This window comes from Pararge aegeria, chromosome 7, assembly GCF_905163445.1.
Source record: "Pararge aegeria chromosome 7, ilParAegt1.1, whole genome shotgun sequence".
Classification (NCBI taxonomy): Eukaryota; Metazoa; Arthropoda; class Insecta; order Lepidoptera; family Nymphalidae; genus Pararge; species Pararge aegeria.
The window spans coordinates 2,543,806-2,559,021 of record NC_053186.1 but is presented as its reverse complement, the minus strand read 5'-3'; the positions used below and the strand labels follow the sequence as shown (position 1 = coordinate 2,559,021).

General features: G+C 35.8%; 1 protein-coding gene across 3 annotated transcripts in view; it reads right to left on the bottom strand.

Annotated features, from left to right (window-relative positions):
• Positions 1-15,216, bottom strand: part of LOC120624873 (WD repeat-containing protein 7) — a 191,710-nt gene that overhangs the window by 99,772 nt on the left and 76,722 nt on the right. The gene's annotated exons all lie outside the window — the stretch shown is intronic.

The following is a 15,216-nucleotide window of genomic DNA, read 5'->3' as shown; positions in this document are numbered from 1 at the left end:
ATCTTAACTATTAAAGCCTATCCTTAGAGGGGCGCCGACCACCGTAAGGGCTTTGAGCACTGGATGTTGGACGATAACTTATTAACCTTTGGGAACGATATTATCGTCATCATCATCATCATCCGAAGCCTAATAACGGTCCACATCTGAGCAAAGGTTCCTTCTCCTATTTTAGACATGGTTTTAGAGTATAGACCACCCACGCTGCTCCAATGCGGATTGGTTGGTTTGGAATATTAGTTTTCGGAGAATTATTTTATGTTAGCATTTAAGTACCTAGGCACGTAACAAACTCCAACTACAGCACTAATTATAAATGTTTTTACCGGATTAAAATAAATCTGAATTAAGTTAAACAACAGACTATAACAGATACCACGATACAAAAACTTAAAATAAAATACTTTAAAATTTTGGATAGATCCATAATATATTATGAAAATTAAGCTTAATTTGCTATACTCCGCGAACAGCAGGAGAATCTGCATGGTGTAATTTATAATTTGTTCAATCCGTATACTCCACACCAAACAGATCCTCGGCAATGTACCCTCTACGCACGTTTCGCTCCGAAACCGGAGCATCCTCAGGAGATGTTGACTTTTAATAGTAAAAAATTTTTTTGGCTAATTTTCAACATTGCCTCAGATCTGTTTGGTGTGGAGTATACGGATTGAAGAAATTATAAATTACACTATACAGATTCTCCTACTATTCGCGGAACATAGAAAATTAAGCTTAATTTTCATAATACTTTAAAATCATACAAATATTTCTTATTAGATAGATATCAGTTAATCTCTTATTGGAAATATTATTTATAAGAAGCGTACTGTGTTAACATCTACGTCTGTGTCTGCTCGCGTAACATTTGTTTCATTCGGAAAAATTTGTTCAAATCAGATTTTTATAACGCGCAAAAAAAAGTATTCAATTACATTCAAATTGACGTCAAATAATGTGTACAGTTTAAGTTTAAAAAACTAATCAATTACAGTGGATTTTCGACCACTAGGTAGGTACCTAATAAAATAATTGTTCAACAATTTACTAGTAAATGAACACAATCCAAATACAATGTGCTAACAACGTTTATTAAATAATCAAACATCCGTAAAATTGCTTCCAATCAAAAAGCAATCAATATCGAAATTATTACCGAATTCAGTTCAACCATTTTACGCTATGATATAAATACACATTAGAACCCATTCGTTTTTTCAACGTCTATTTTCGATATTTTATTGATAAGGATTCGTGTGTTTAATAATGAAACTAAACTACTTAAACACAATTTTTTATAACTTGCCTCATCCCACCACTATCCTACTTCCTGCTAATAATATTATAATGTGAAAGTGTGGATGTTTATGACTCAATCACGCAAAAGCAGCTAAACGGCATGTAGTCTTTGACATGGAAAGAAACATAGGCTACCCTTTATTCCTTAAGTAGTTCCCGAGATTTTTTTTTTGTACAAACTAAGCCGCGGGCAGACTGCTTTGAAATTTGGTATGCATGTCACCTATGCTATGGAAGAGTACATGTACTTTCTATACCGATCTCTCAAAAATAGTTTCCGTGGTAGGGTTAAAAACTGTTAACGAGCGAAGCTGTAGACCCAATTCTAAAGCTCTCATGTAGGACTCTCAAGTCCACGCAGAAGAATCGTGGGCAGAAGCTAGTTATGTAATAAACAGACTATTCAATACTTTTTAGTGGAAATTTATTGGAAACAAACTTCAAAATAAATGAAATACAACCGACTTCTTCGACTCTAAACACGTTCCGTCACATCTTCGTCGTCAACCCATTACCGTCCCAAAACCGGGCACGGGTCTCCTCTCGGAATGAGAAGGGTTAAGGCCGTAATCAGTCAGCCGTAAGGCGTGCATAGAGGGTATGCACAGGGCATGTAGATGATACAAAATGAAGAAAATCTCCAGTACGAGTTATAAATACTTAAGGGTAGGCTTTTTATAACTCATACAATGCCTATCCTTAAGTTTTTTTTGACTACTGTAGATTTTCTCCATTTTTTATCATCTGCATACCCTGGGCATACCCTCTATGCAGGCCACTGGCCGTAATCCACCACGCTGGCCAAGTGTGGATTATGTACTGCACACGCCTTTATGAAGAACTCCAGGCGTGCAGGTTTCCGCAAATTCATTTCCTTTATGGTTAAAGCAAAAGCAAGAGGTGCGTGCGTTGTTAGAACCCGATCCCTGCGAAACTAAAGCCGAAATCTTAACCACTAAGCTATTAACGCTTCAATCAAAAATTTTATTTTGTTAATTGATGCCATGGAAGTACACAGCACGTAACGTAAACAGAATTTCTGCTAGATCAAAGACAAAGCTACAGTTTAAACTTTACACTAAGGTCGTTTAAGTCACGCATAGCAACATCAAAAGAACTTGTAAACAATATATATCTAAGAGTTAAATCAACTAATAAATCTACTTTAAGTGCCTGTTTGTGAATTTGAAATAGGTAAATGACTTTAACTCTCTAGCGGTGCCCGGGTCAGTATTCTCTCCTGTAACACACTCAAAATAAATGGAACACAAAAGAGGTATGTTTTAAAGTTATACTTCTTTCGGCGCGTTAGGGAAAAATGATGTAGAAATTAAGTCTCACACCGTCACAAAAAACCGACACCCTGAAGTCAGCTATAAGGTTTAATAGTGTACACTTTCAACTGTCAAAGTCTGTGGGCTCATTCCGGTGATTTAAAAAGATTTTTATATTGTTACGCCAAAGAAGTATAACTTCTAACGCGTGTACATTAGTACACACACGTTTTTAATAAATAAATATACTACGTCAATGTAGACGTAGCTTGTGTTGTGGTTACTAAGAAGACTGATAAATAATTTTATTATGAATAAAAACATAATACTTATAATATTTAGATGAATAAACACCCAGACACTGAAAAACATTCTTGTTCATCACACAAATAGTATGCGGACGGAATCGCGGGCGACCACTGGTATTAACTGTAGTTAATCAGAATGTAGTATAAGCACGTGCCAGTCGCGTGCTGCCTTCGTTCAATTCCGAGCCCGCATACCAGACAGACATAGTTGTGGCTGTTACTAATCAAACAAATATAATCGGTAACGTAACAATAAAGTGGCCAGACGGGAAAAAATCCTGACTTAGATTGCCCCATGAGCGTAAGGGCCACGATTAAAAGAGGCCGTTGGAGACGGAACTATAGGGTAGCAAGACGGGTTACATGCCACGGTTAGACCAATACTATCTTGAACGCATCATCCCTTAAAATCAGCAAGGCTATTGAAACAGCAGAAGGAGAAAAAAAAATTTTTTTTACATAAAATTTACTTGTCTAACTGCCAAAGCACGAAAATAGGGAAAAGGAGAAGTTTACCTTATTATTTATACGTATTACTTCCATACACCGTTTCCCGGGGAAAACTTATTGTTTATCGGGATAAAAAGTATCCTATATGTTAAACCAGAATACCAGCTATCACTATACCAAATTTTATTTAAATCCGAAATAAAAATCTGTCAGTATCGATTATAAAGCATCCCCCGATCAAAATTTTCAAAATATATTAAATGTGCGGAAATCTTCCAGTTACAGTTTTATCATAACTATAGATTTATACAATATTAAATAACCAATAGCGCAACCATCTTCGGAAAGTAGGTCTCATTTAACTATTACGGGATTTAAGTGAAACTAAATAAAATCTTTCATAATAAGCCAGTACAAAGTTATTTTTAACGAATGTTCGCATGTACCTGTCTGGTTAAGAATTTATAAAATGTAAAAGTACAATCGTTTTAAAAATACCGATAGTTATATGATATGTTAAAAATAGCACGAAGGAGATATAGCAGTGCCGTGAATGTTGGATAAATAGGTACATAATTAAAAAACTTCGCTAGTTTATTTTGACGCATTCCTACATCTTAATATATATAAATCTCCTGTCACGATGTTTGTCCGCGATGGACGCCTAAACTACTGAACCGATTTTAAATTAAATTGGCACACCGTGAGCAGTCTGGTCCAACTTAAGAGATAGGATAGCTTAGATCTTTAAGTAAAGTCACAATTTTGTTTTATTGCAAATTATTTGTCTATAATTAATTGACAGTTAATTGACAGTCACATATAAAACTATGCTCATTTAAGGCTTAGCGATACTGAATACTTTAAAAACAAAATCAAACGCAGACGAAGTCGCGGGCAACAGCTAGTCTTAATATATATAAATCTCCTGTCACGATGTTTGTCCGCGATGGACTCCTAAACTACTGAACCGATTTTAAATTAAATTGGCAAACCGTGAGCAGTCTCATCCAACTTAAGAGATAGGATAGCTTAGATCTTTAAGTAAAGTCACAATTTTATTTTATTGCAAATTATTTGTCTATAATTAATTGACAGTCACATGTTATATATATATATATATATATATATATATATACAACTATGCTCATTTAAGGCTTAGCGATACTGAATACTTTAAAAACAAAATCAAACGCAGACGAAGTCGCGGGCAACAGCTAGTATATTATAAAACAATCTATACTAATAATAAACTGATGAGATTGTTGTTTTGTATGTTTGTAACAACAAGCCGACGGATTTAACATACAAATGTATTGGCCCTATTTCCTCTCTGGATATTTTTTAAAATGTTTAACTCACCAATATTGGAAGGTTAAATTACTATCTGAGGATTCGTAATGCAACATTTATTATTATGAGACAGCTTTAGGAGCTAATGTAACAAGTTAACAATGCAATGACAGCACATTAAAGTATAGTTTAAATAATCAACCAATCCAAATGAAACACTTTTTGAACATTTTTGCTTTCAAAAGTGTTCAAAACACAGAATACATGAGACAGTTACAGATACAGTGTTCATATTTGATTGAATCATATAACGAGACGGGATATCGCCCGCGTAAAAAAACCTGGGTTATCTATCTCTTGAAAGATTAAAAAAGCGGTGATAACCCCATGGGTATGACTTCGATTTTACTTTCAGGTGCCCGCTTTGGAACCCAGCACGCACCTCTAAATTTTCTAAGTTATGTGCGTTTTAAGCAATTATAATATCACTTGCTTCAACGGTGAGGGAAAACATCGTGAGGAAACCTACCTGCGAGTTCTCCATAGAGTTCTCAAAGGTGTGTCGAGTCCACCAATCCGCACTGGGCTAGCGTGGTGGACTACGGCCCTGTACCCAGTGGGTCGTTAATACGTTCGATATGATGATGTTGAACTATCTCTTTTGATTGACGCAATCTATATATATATATATAAGAGAAAGTGTGTGGGTATGTTCCGTATAGGCTCCGAAACGGCTAGACCGATATCAATGAAATTTTCAGGGAATCTCCGGATTGACCTGGCAAGTAATGCTGTAAAGTTTGGTGACGATCGGAGCACTCCTATTTTTGAACTGTCAAACTGTCAAATACAGCTTTTATTTACTATGATGATATTCTATTGTTGGGTGTACATGGGTTTAGATAATGATCTTCACCCGCTCGAGAAGAGAATAGAAGAGAATGAATACGGAGAGATATAAATGATTTAATATATTATGAGACTTAAAATTAAAAATTTAATGATGTAGTTTTTAGTTGTAGTTTATTGTTTAAATAAAATAAAGCAAAATCTAGCCTGGCGAAGCGGGCTGGGTACGCTAGTACTATATAGAATTAAAATTTAATCATTCAACTCGTAGTTAATTTATTGGTGTTAAGAAATTTTTACCCAGCTATTGGCGCAAGCGGGCTTAAAACGACCGAAAAATAGTTGAATTGGCTCAGTTTTGGATGGAAAACAGGGGAATACAAAATGTCGATCTCTTAAATTTTTTATTGGTATAAATATTCTGAGCTGCCGAGCCCACACCCCACACCTCTAGGCATGAGGAATTTCAGGCTCAGCTCAGGAGTCAGGTGTCGAAACGACGAGGTGAGTAGCAGAATGTAAGTTTGTATTGGACAACTTTACTAATCAGATGTTGTCCACGGACGATGTCGCGGAGAACGGCTAGTTTTTAATGTAATAAATATACTTTTATGGTGAACCACCAACATGTAAATTTATATACATATTTAATTGCAAAAATATTAAAAAAAAAAAAAGATTCAAGTGACGACATTATCGCAAAGAATTGATCTCTTTCAGAAATCCTAATATGGGCAAGATATGTGGCATATTTATGATCGCAGTATTTCTGCTATATTTAAATCAATTATAAACAAATTTACATTAATCGTATACCCCCAGGGTAATTATAATTAATATTAATACTAGCTGTTGCCCGCGACTTCGTCTGCGTTTGATTTTGTTTTTTGATGTGGCATTCAATTTAGTTGTAGATCTACAAAAAATTTAAGTATTCAGTATCGCTAAGCCTTAAATAAGGGGTATGCTGCTGTCCGCTGAGGAGTTCTGTCCTTTATCTCTAACCACATTCATCAGATCTACACAAAGTTTGGGCAAAATTAAACACATATTATAATCTCTATATACAAAAATAATTATGTATTTAAATCGGTTATAATTTGTCGGAGTTATGATGTAAAATCGTCAAACACTTTCATCCCCTCTTCCAAAGGAACCGAGCTTAATGCCGGGATAAAAAGTATCCTATACTACTTCTAACACTTACAAGAATATGTGTACAAAGTTTCATGAGGCTCGGTTAAGTAGTTTTTGCGTGAAAGCGTAACAAAGAAACTTACATTGACAATTATAATATTAGTAGGGAAGTAGGGATAGGGATTTTTAGTAATGGACCTTGGAAGTTGGATGCCATAGCCTTATTATTGTTTTAAAGAACGGGTGTACTAAACTACAGCCCGAAGATTTCAATTTAACCCTGGTGTTAAATACCTACAATAAACCTTTATTAGTTGACCGCACAAATCTAAGTCCTATGTTCTAAGTCGTTTCTATGGTATAAGAAAGTAAAAAAAGATAACAATCCATCAGTAGAAAGTATACAAACTTTTTGCTCAAAACGGTAACACCGTATTGGTATTATCTGTGACGCACGTTCCCAGAAGATGACGTAAAAAACCGCGCGCTTCCTGCCCCCATCCAGCCCTCAGGCTGTTGACGGTTTTAATTTTTTTTTTTTGCATTCAAGCAAACGATTCACCAGTTATCAGCATGTTTTATTTACCACAGAATATAAAAACGGTATGATTTGTGATAGTACAGTCAGAGATCAGTTGACATCGATTAAGCCAAGATGAGAGTAATGGTTAGTAAAATCTCTAGTATTTTAACGCCTTTAAATCTTACGTAATCAAAACAATTTATTTTTTGACTTATATGCTTAAAACCGGCATTTCCTATCGCCCGGCCTAAACCAAGCCAAATCATGTTTTCTAAATTAGAAGTAAACATCAAGAGGAATAAACCATGTTTCCATTTGTATTCGAAAAAAGGGAGAATTTCAACTTTACTGACCTATGTAGTCATATGTATAAAAACCGTATTTCAAGTTATATGTGAAAAGTTAAAAAAAAATCCGAAATCGTATTTCAAGATATTTGTGTGTTAACCGGAAACCTTTCTTCAAGACTTTTCTAATAAGCTAATTTCACCCTCTTACAAGTTTGTTTATAGTTCAATTATAAATTACAAATAAATATGTTCCCCAGCTTTGAATCTAGCTAATGGTAAGTTCTAATCTACTCTAATGGTAAGTGAAAAACCATCAACCATAAACAAGATCAACACAACCTCCTGTGCCTGTAATTACACCGGCAACCACGCCCTTCAGACCAGAACAACGGCAATGGCAATAAAAAGCATGGCAACCCCGGATGAGCTCCATAATAAAAATCTCTACTGCTACTGAAATTATTAGACATTCCTGTTTTATTCATCCTTTTCGGAATTTTTCCCCGAGTTTTGTAGTTTTTTTGAGAGTTTGATCCCCGACCTTTAACTTTTCAGAGCTAAGTTGGTTTTTATTTTAAGGAATTTAAAATATAGCTTTCTTCAACAGTGCAGGAAAACATTGTGAAGAAAATTTTATGCCGGAGAGTTCTCGCATACTACTAGTTCTTCGCACTTGGCCAGCACTTGACTACAGTCTAAACCCTGATAATTCTGATAGGAGACCAGAGCCCAGTAGTGGTTCGGTAATGTTTTGGAAATGATGATGAATCGTGTTGTTTTATTTTCAGATATTATCAGCCCTTATAGCCTGCGTTTCTGCAGCGCCATCTGTCCTGTCTCCGTCTCCCTATGCAGCGCTATCAGCTGGCCCTTGGGGCGTTGCACCTTTATTGGTAGCACCTTCGAGTTCACTTGGAGACATCCAAGCTGCTGTTATAGATGCTCAGGTAAATATTCCATGCTCCCATATACTCGTATGTAGTTTTGCCTATTGGGAGGCTTGCCAAGATTTAGGATTTTATATGTATGCCATACGCCTAATAGGTTAGCCCGATACCATCCTTTATCATCACAAAACAACAGTTGAAATTGCAGTCAAAAGCTAACGTGTAGTAGAATTAAAAAAATAAAATAAGTATAAGCTGATGGGGACAAAGGTTTCCGAGTCATTTTAGAATAGATAAGTGAGTGTTTATTTGTAACCTCTATTCAGTCTTCCGCTATTGCATAAGATTAATAAAGTATCCACGCGATTTTTGAAAAACCCAAGGCCATAGTCGCGGGTTTAGTCTAGTTTCCTATCAAGAAGTTGGCCCAGTAAGAGTCAAACTCCGTCGCCTAGGATCACCTATATCTTGGATGGAAAAGTAAATTATGTTGTATTAGTTAGGTAGAACTACCTAGATGGAATACCTTACTATTCTTTCAAATAGAGCAACAACAATAAAAAAAAGTATTATTTGCACAGGTTAAAGTCGCCGATCAGGCCCGTTTTCTCAGCGATCAAGCTAAAGACGCAGCCGAAAAGACGATCGAAGACCAGAATCAGAGAGTAGTGAATGCTAATGACTGGGCTAAAGAGAAATCTGAGGAAGCGTACTGGGCAGCTGAAGAAAAGAAATGGCAAGCTCTCAACGAAGCTCAAATAGCTAAGGCCAGACTTGCTAGTTCCATTGCTAATGATGTTTATATTAAAGCGGAAACTACAGAAGAAAAGGCTGAAATCAACAGTGATACGATTGAAGTTAACAGTGCTGAAAAATATGAAGTTAAAACCGCTGAAGTCGAAAAGCCAGCCGCAGCTGAAATTTTTGGTGAGGCTAAGATGGATAATTTAAATGAAGCTAAAGCGGAAGCGCCTCAACAGCTTAACTCTGAACAGTTTAACTCTGCAGCAGCTACCAAATCCGCTATCGCTGTCCCTAAACCAGAAGAGGTCTTAGCAGCTTTTAAATCCGCTCTAGCACCTATCACCTTACTAAACCCAGAAGGCACCGCAAAAGGATTTGCAGCAGTGCCTATAGCCGTTCCAAAACTAGAAGACGCCTTACAAGCTTATAAATCGGCTTTAGAAATTATCGCAGGTGCTAAACCAGAAGATGCCCTAGAAGCTTACGTAACAGCTTTATCACCTATCACCAGAACCAGTGCTAAATCCGAAGACTTCTTGAAATCTTCCAAATCAGCTTTCCCACTACCTACAGCAGTTGCTCCAGGCTTTAACTTCCAGCCTTACATTGCATCCTTACCCTATCAAGGCTATAACTCTTTACCCCTTCAATACATTCCTGCATCTCCTTACCGACCGACCTTAGTTGTTAAGAACGTTTGGTAAATAAAGACAAACAGATGTCTAATAAAATAATGTTAAATTATAAATTGTTTCAATATTTAGGTGTATAAATAATAAATAAATAATATACTATTTTTATGAATAATATACATAAATACTTATAATTTACATATCAATACCCAGCCACTGAAAAACATTCATGTTCATCACACAAACATTTTACAGTTGTGGTAATCGAACCCACGGCCTTGGACTCAGAAAGCAGGGTCGCTGCCCACTGCGCCAATCGTCCGTCGTGTATGGGTGTGTGCGTTGGGTGTGCTAGCATGCGTGCTGTTTTTTTGTTTGTTAGATGAACTCGTTGCAAATGTTCTTTGCAATATTTAAAGTAAATCGGTGCAAGATGGCCGCCAACGCCGCCTTCTGATGAATAACATATTCTTACAAATCTTTCAATAAATAAAAGGGCATGACAAATAGAGTTATGTACACTTTATTGGAACTCGGGGGTTTTTAATTTTTATTTCACATATTATATTTCACATATTATATTTAAACCTCTAACTTTTAGTTATGTGCGTTTTAAGCAATTAAAATATCACTTGCTTCAACGTGCATGCCTGAGAGTTCTCCATACTATTCTCAAAGGTGTGTGGAGTCCACCAATCCGCACTGGGCTAGTGTGGAGGATCACGGCCTTAATCCCTCGTCATTGTAGGAGGAGACCCTTGCACCTGTATTGGGCCGGTAATGCGTTAATATAATGATGATGTTATTATATTTAAAGTCCTACAATTTGCTTGCTTCAGAGCCACTATCACAGTTATTTACTATCTAAAGTTATTTTTGGTATGCAGGCGTGGATGACAAAGGAGGCTAACTGCCACGTGCAATAGCTATTTGTAATTACGCATTCTTATGTAATGATTAAAACCAATGGTATTTTTAAGCAACAAACAAGACAGTATTTTTTTAACAAAAGAAAAAGGAGCCGAATTCAACTATAAAGTAAATAATTTTTGAAGTTATTGGCGCGTTAGTGAAAAATAATGAGAGTAAATTTTTACTTAAAACTGACACCCTGAAGTTAGCTATAAGGTTTGACAGTGTAAACTTTCAATTGTCAAGTCGGCGGGCTCATTTCGGTGATTTAATTGATTCAATTGTACAAAATCTCAGATTATAATGAGTGAAACTTGGTTGTCGCATGTTCCTCTCCTAAACTTTGAATGTATTAAATACCTTTTTTGTATTGTTAGTGTCGTTTTTCTACAAACGTAGAATAAGGCGCAAGATAAAATTTATCTTGTTACGCCAAAGAAGTATAACTTCTAACGTGTATACATACACACACGTTTTTATATTTATAATTCCAGCTTGTATACTGTGTGTGTGTGTGTAATTCATCAGTTCGATATGAAATTGGTTTAGCATAAACCCATTTCGATCAAAAAAAAAAAGCTATATAAATCGTGAAAAATATCATTAAGTTACAGCAAAACACTTACGTCTTTGCCGATAGGATATAAGTAGCCGCAACCGAACCCCCAAAAAAGACCAGTATATACACATATTATCCAAGTGCATTTCATGGTAGAACACTAATTTCACGCAGCAACTCCCATGCCACTCTACTCCATAAACTCTATACATATTTTATTTCAATAAATTACACAGTTCCTACAAAATAAGTTTTAGGATTAAACGCGATTAGGTGAAAGGCAGATTGAATTATGCAAAATTGTTATTAATTTATCACTGTTTCTCTTTTCATGCAAATTATCATCTTATCAACCCAGTGCCGGCCCACTTCAGAGCACGGGTCTTCTCCCACAGTGAGAAAGGTTTACAAGGGTTCCAGTACGGATAAGTGGATTTGTAGAGGCAAATACTTTCACATTAATAACTTAAGAAGGAAAAAAGTGATTCTCCCACTAACTTACACTATAATTTGTAAATTATGTATTAAACTCTACTTTTATATATTATGTATGTTATATATTTATATGTATTATATATATTTTATATTTATATATTACGTTTATTTATTTAAATTATCTATGTATTTGTATACAATACACATTTTTGGTATTTATGTACATATTAAAACACTATTGGCACTATACCGTTCTCTTGCTGAAAGTATTTTCTACAAAGGTTGCTTTGTCAGAGATTGCTTGCTGCGATAAGGCCGCCTTTCCATGTCTACATTGTTTACTGTATACTCCTTAATGTTTCTTTTCCTGTGTGTTTACGTGCAATTAAGTGTTTCTTCTTCTTCTTAACCGCGAAATTTTCTCAGGCATTCGAACCCCGGATCTCCTGCCAACAAGGCGTCAGGAAACATGGCATTCGCAAAGTTATTATAGCTATTAGGGCTAGCAGGTATGAATAAGTGACCTCTACAATTTTATTGAAATGAAGTGAGTTCTAGGTAATTAGGCCTATTACAATTTCAATTTGTTCACTAGTATGCAATTAGTGCTGCGGAATGCATAAGCAATAAACAATTTTAGTTTAATTGATAGCTTAAGGCCGTCCTTACAAAAAAAAACTATTAAAAAAACGAAATGAAAAAGCTGACAAATCTGATATTTGAATATTTTTTTCTGGGATAATTGATGCAATTTGAAATTCATTTATTTCAAGAAGGCCTACTCTATATATTGTAACGCCAAGTATGACTATTTGTAGTGTCTCTACTCACCGGTTCGGGAAGATCTCTGCAATTATTATACAAATGATGAATTTCTTGATGATAAGATTGCTTGCCGGCTGTTCGGCTTCCATCTATACTGATGTTACAAATAAGTAAAGTTTTAAGGCTGTAGGGGGTAGTCTCTGGATCTTAGCTTAACTTAACTATTATAAAAACATCTTTTACCAATAGAAAACTGAATTTGAACGAATGAAAGTTTATGTATGAAAACGAAAAATGGAAAAACTTTTTATTCGGATTTGCAAGCAAAGGCACGCGAAGAACGGGCGAGCGAAATCCATTGCTGCGTTAACAATGACATTTATGTTTAAGTTCTAGAGAAAAATGGTAGAGCTTGATAATGCCTGCAAAGAGTCAATAAGTAACTTGTATGTCTAAGTTTTATGTTTAAGTCCCAAAGTAGTTTTTTATATCAAAAAAATGTTTATTATCAGATTTATATGTACCCGTGCGAAGCCGGAACGGGTTGCTAGTCTCTCTTTAGATAGATGATTCTAAATTTTAATATAACGTTGGGAAACAGCAACTGCTCAGTTTCTTGCGGCCTTTTTCTCGGTATAAACAGACGTACTTGACTTTCCAAAAGTGCAACTGATTTACAAAATAATATTGAAGGACGTATAAGTATATTTCATAAGTAATCACAGATAACATAAAGATATTAAATCAAAAGAAGCATATTTATTTTTCCATACAAATAAATTCAAAACATACTTAGTTCTTACTTATGACAATCCTATTGAAGATAAAAGAACGACACGCGCATAGTATCTACGCTACACGACGCGTACCCAATAAATTGCCAGGAGTCATATGATTATAACTTTGCATGTAATGACATCTGATTTCTTTCAGTAAAACCTATGGCAGTGGTTTACTCAAAAACTATTTTGTTTTCGGTTTCACAGATAAGTCTTGGAGACAGTACATAATAAACTCACACACCAAGTGCTCAAGAGTGTGTACTTACCTTAGGAGATTCCTAATTATTTATTATTTTTAGGTTTCGCCAAATTTAATTTATAATATAGTAAATAAGATAATTGTAATTTTTGTAGCTATGGATTTTTATCTGAATTAAACGTTATTATTATTATTGCCTGTGCGGTATTATTTCGGTTTTCATTTACACTACAAGCAAACCCTTGATTGCAATCTCAACTGATGGTACGAAATGATTCAGTCTAAGATGGTAACGGGCTAACCTCTTAGGGGTTAAGTAATATTAAAACCTATACCCTTAATCGGTTTCTACACAACTACGTACCGGAGCGCTAAATCGTTTAGCGGAACGCCTTGGTTGGTAGGGTGGTAACTAACCACGGCTTAAGCCTCCCACCGGACCAGACCAGAGAAAATTAAGAAATTATGAATTCCCAAAAAACCCGTGCTTGGGATTGAATCCGGGACCGTCCACTTAAAACCACAGCGTTGTCTGCTAAGCCAGGTAGGTCGTCAAAAAAGGCTGAGTATACAAAATAAATTTAAATTGTCTTAAGGCTTCTGAATGTTAGTAAATTTCAAGTCACATCGCTCTACTAGGACATTTGCCAAACAATAAACTCTCGCTGTCTTGTCTGTGAATCAGGCACGTAATTAGAGCTTCTTATCACGTGCCGCGCAAAACCGGGTGACTGGGGCATATGGTTATGTAATGGGGCATGCTAAGAATCCGTCAATGTATATATTGTATGCATTTATTCATAACTAGCTGTTGCCCCCGTTCTTCGTCCGGGTTTAGTACGAGTTTTTACAAATCCCGAGGGAACCAGTTTCTTACTCCCAACTTTCAACTAGTCGCATAGGGAGACTACCAGGCTCCCTAACAGCTAAACCCTCTGCCATCTTAGACTGCAGCATCAATTACCACCAGGTGAGATGGCACTCAAGGGCTTGTAGTGGAATAAACAAAAAAAATAACTCTATGCCAAGAATCAAGTTGATTGACAACTAAGTTGGGGCGTAAAGGAAGGACAAACAAACAAAAGAGATCAGATCATCTCTTTCAGTAAAAAACTATGGCATTGGTTTACTCAAAAACTATTAGCGTTTCGTTTTCTCTGCGATAGTACATAATGTACCTCTAAAGCCTGTGAAGTAACATTTCGGTTTTCATTTACACGTTGTTTCCTCCTTTGGGGTTTTTTTTTAAAAACAACTCTTTTCAAGGTATATCATTTCAAACTATGCAGATTTACGTATCCCTTAATACTAAAACATTAGACTTTCAAACAGTTCCAACCCCCATTGTAACACCCCCAGTGGCGTGCCCTTCATAGATGCACAAAAGCACTGCATACCCTAAAATTGATAAATAACTCGTATAAAAGGAGGATTTTTGCCGTTTTATGCAATTTTCCTGCTGTATGCATACCCTGGTAAGATACCCAGTGCACGCCACTGAACACCCCCAAGGGGTTTATACTTTTTTGTAAATTTATATATCATTCATATCGGTAAAAAGCTGTTATTTGTCACTATAAATCCGGTAGGGTGGGTTAATGGACAAAACAACTTTTATTTCAAGTGTTGTAATTTTCAAAATATCAAGTCAATCTGCTTTATTGTACATACGAGGGCATCGTGTTTCATGATAGTAAATATATTAATTGCGATCAGGTACGGAATGTACTGCATTGTTTCCATTGCATATTAATAAAACTAGCAAAGTTTTTGAAGTTATACTTCTTTTGGCGCGTTAGGGAAAAATGATGAGAGTTTATTATAACGATGCGCGCGCACACCGCCACATAAAAACGACACCCTGAAGTTAGCTAT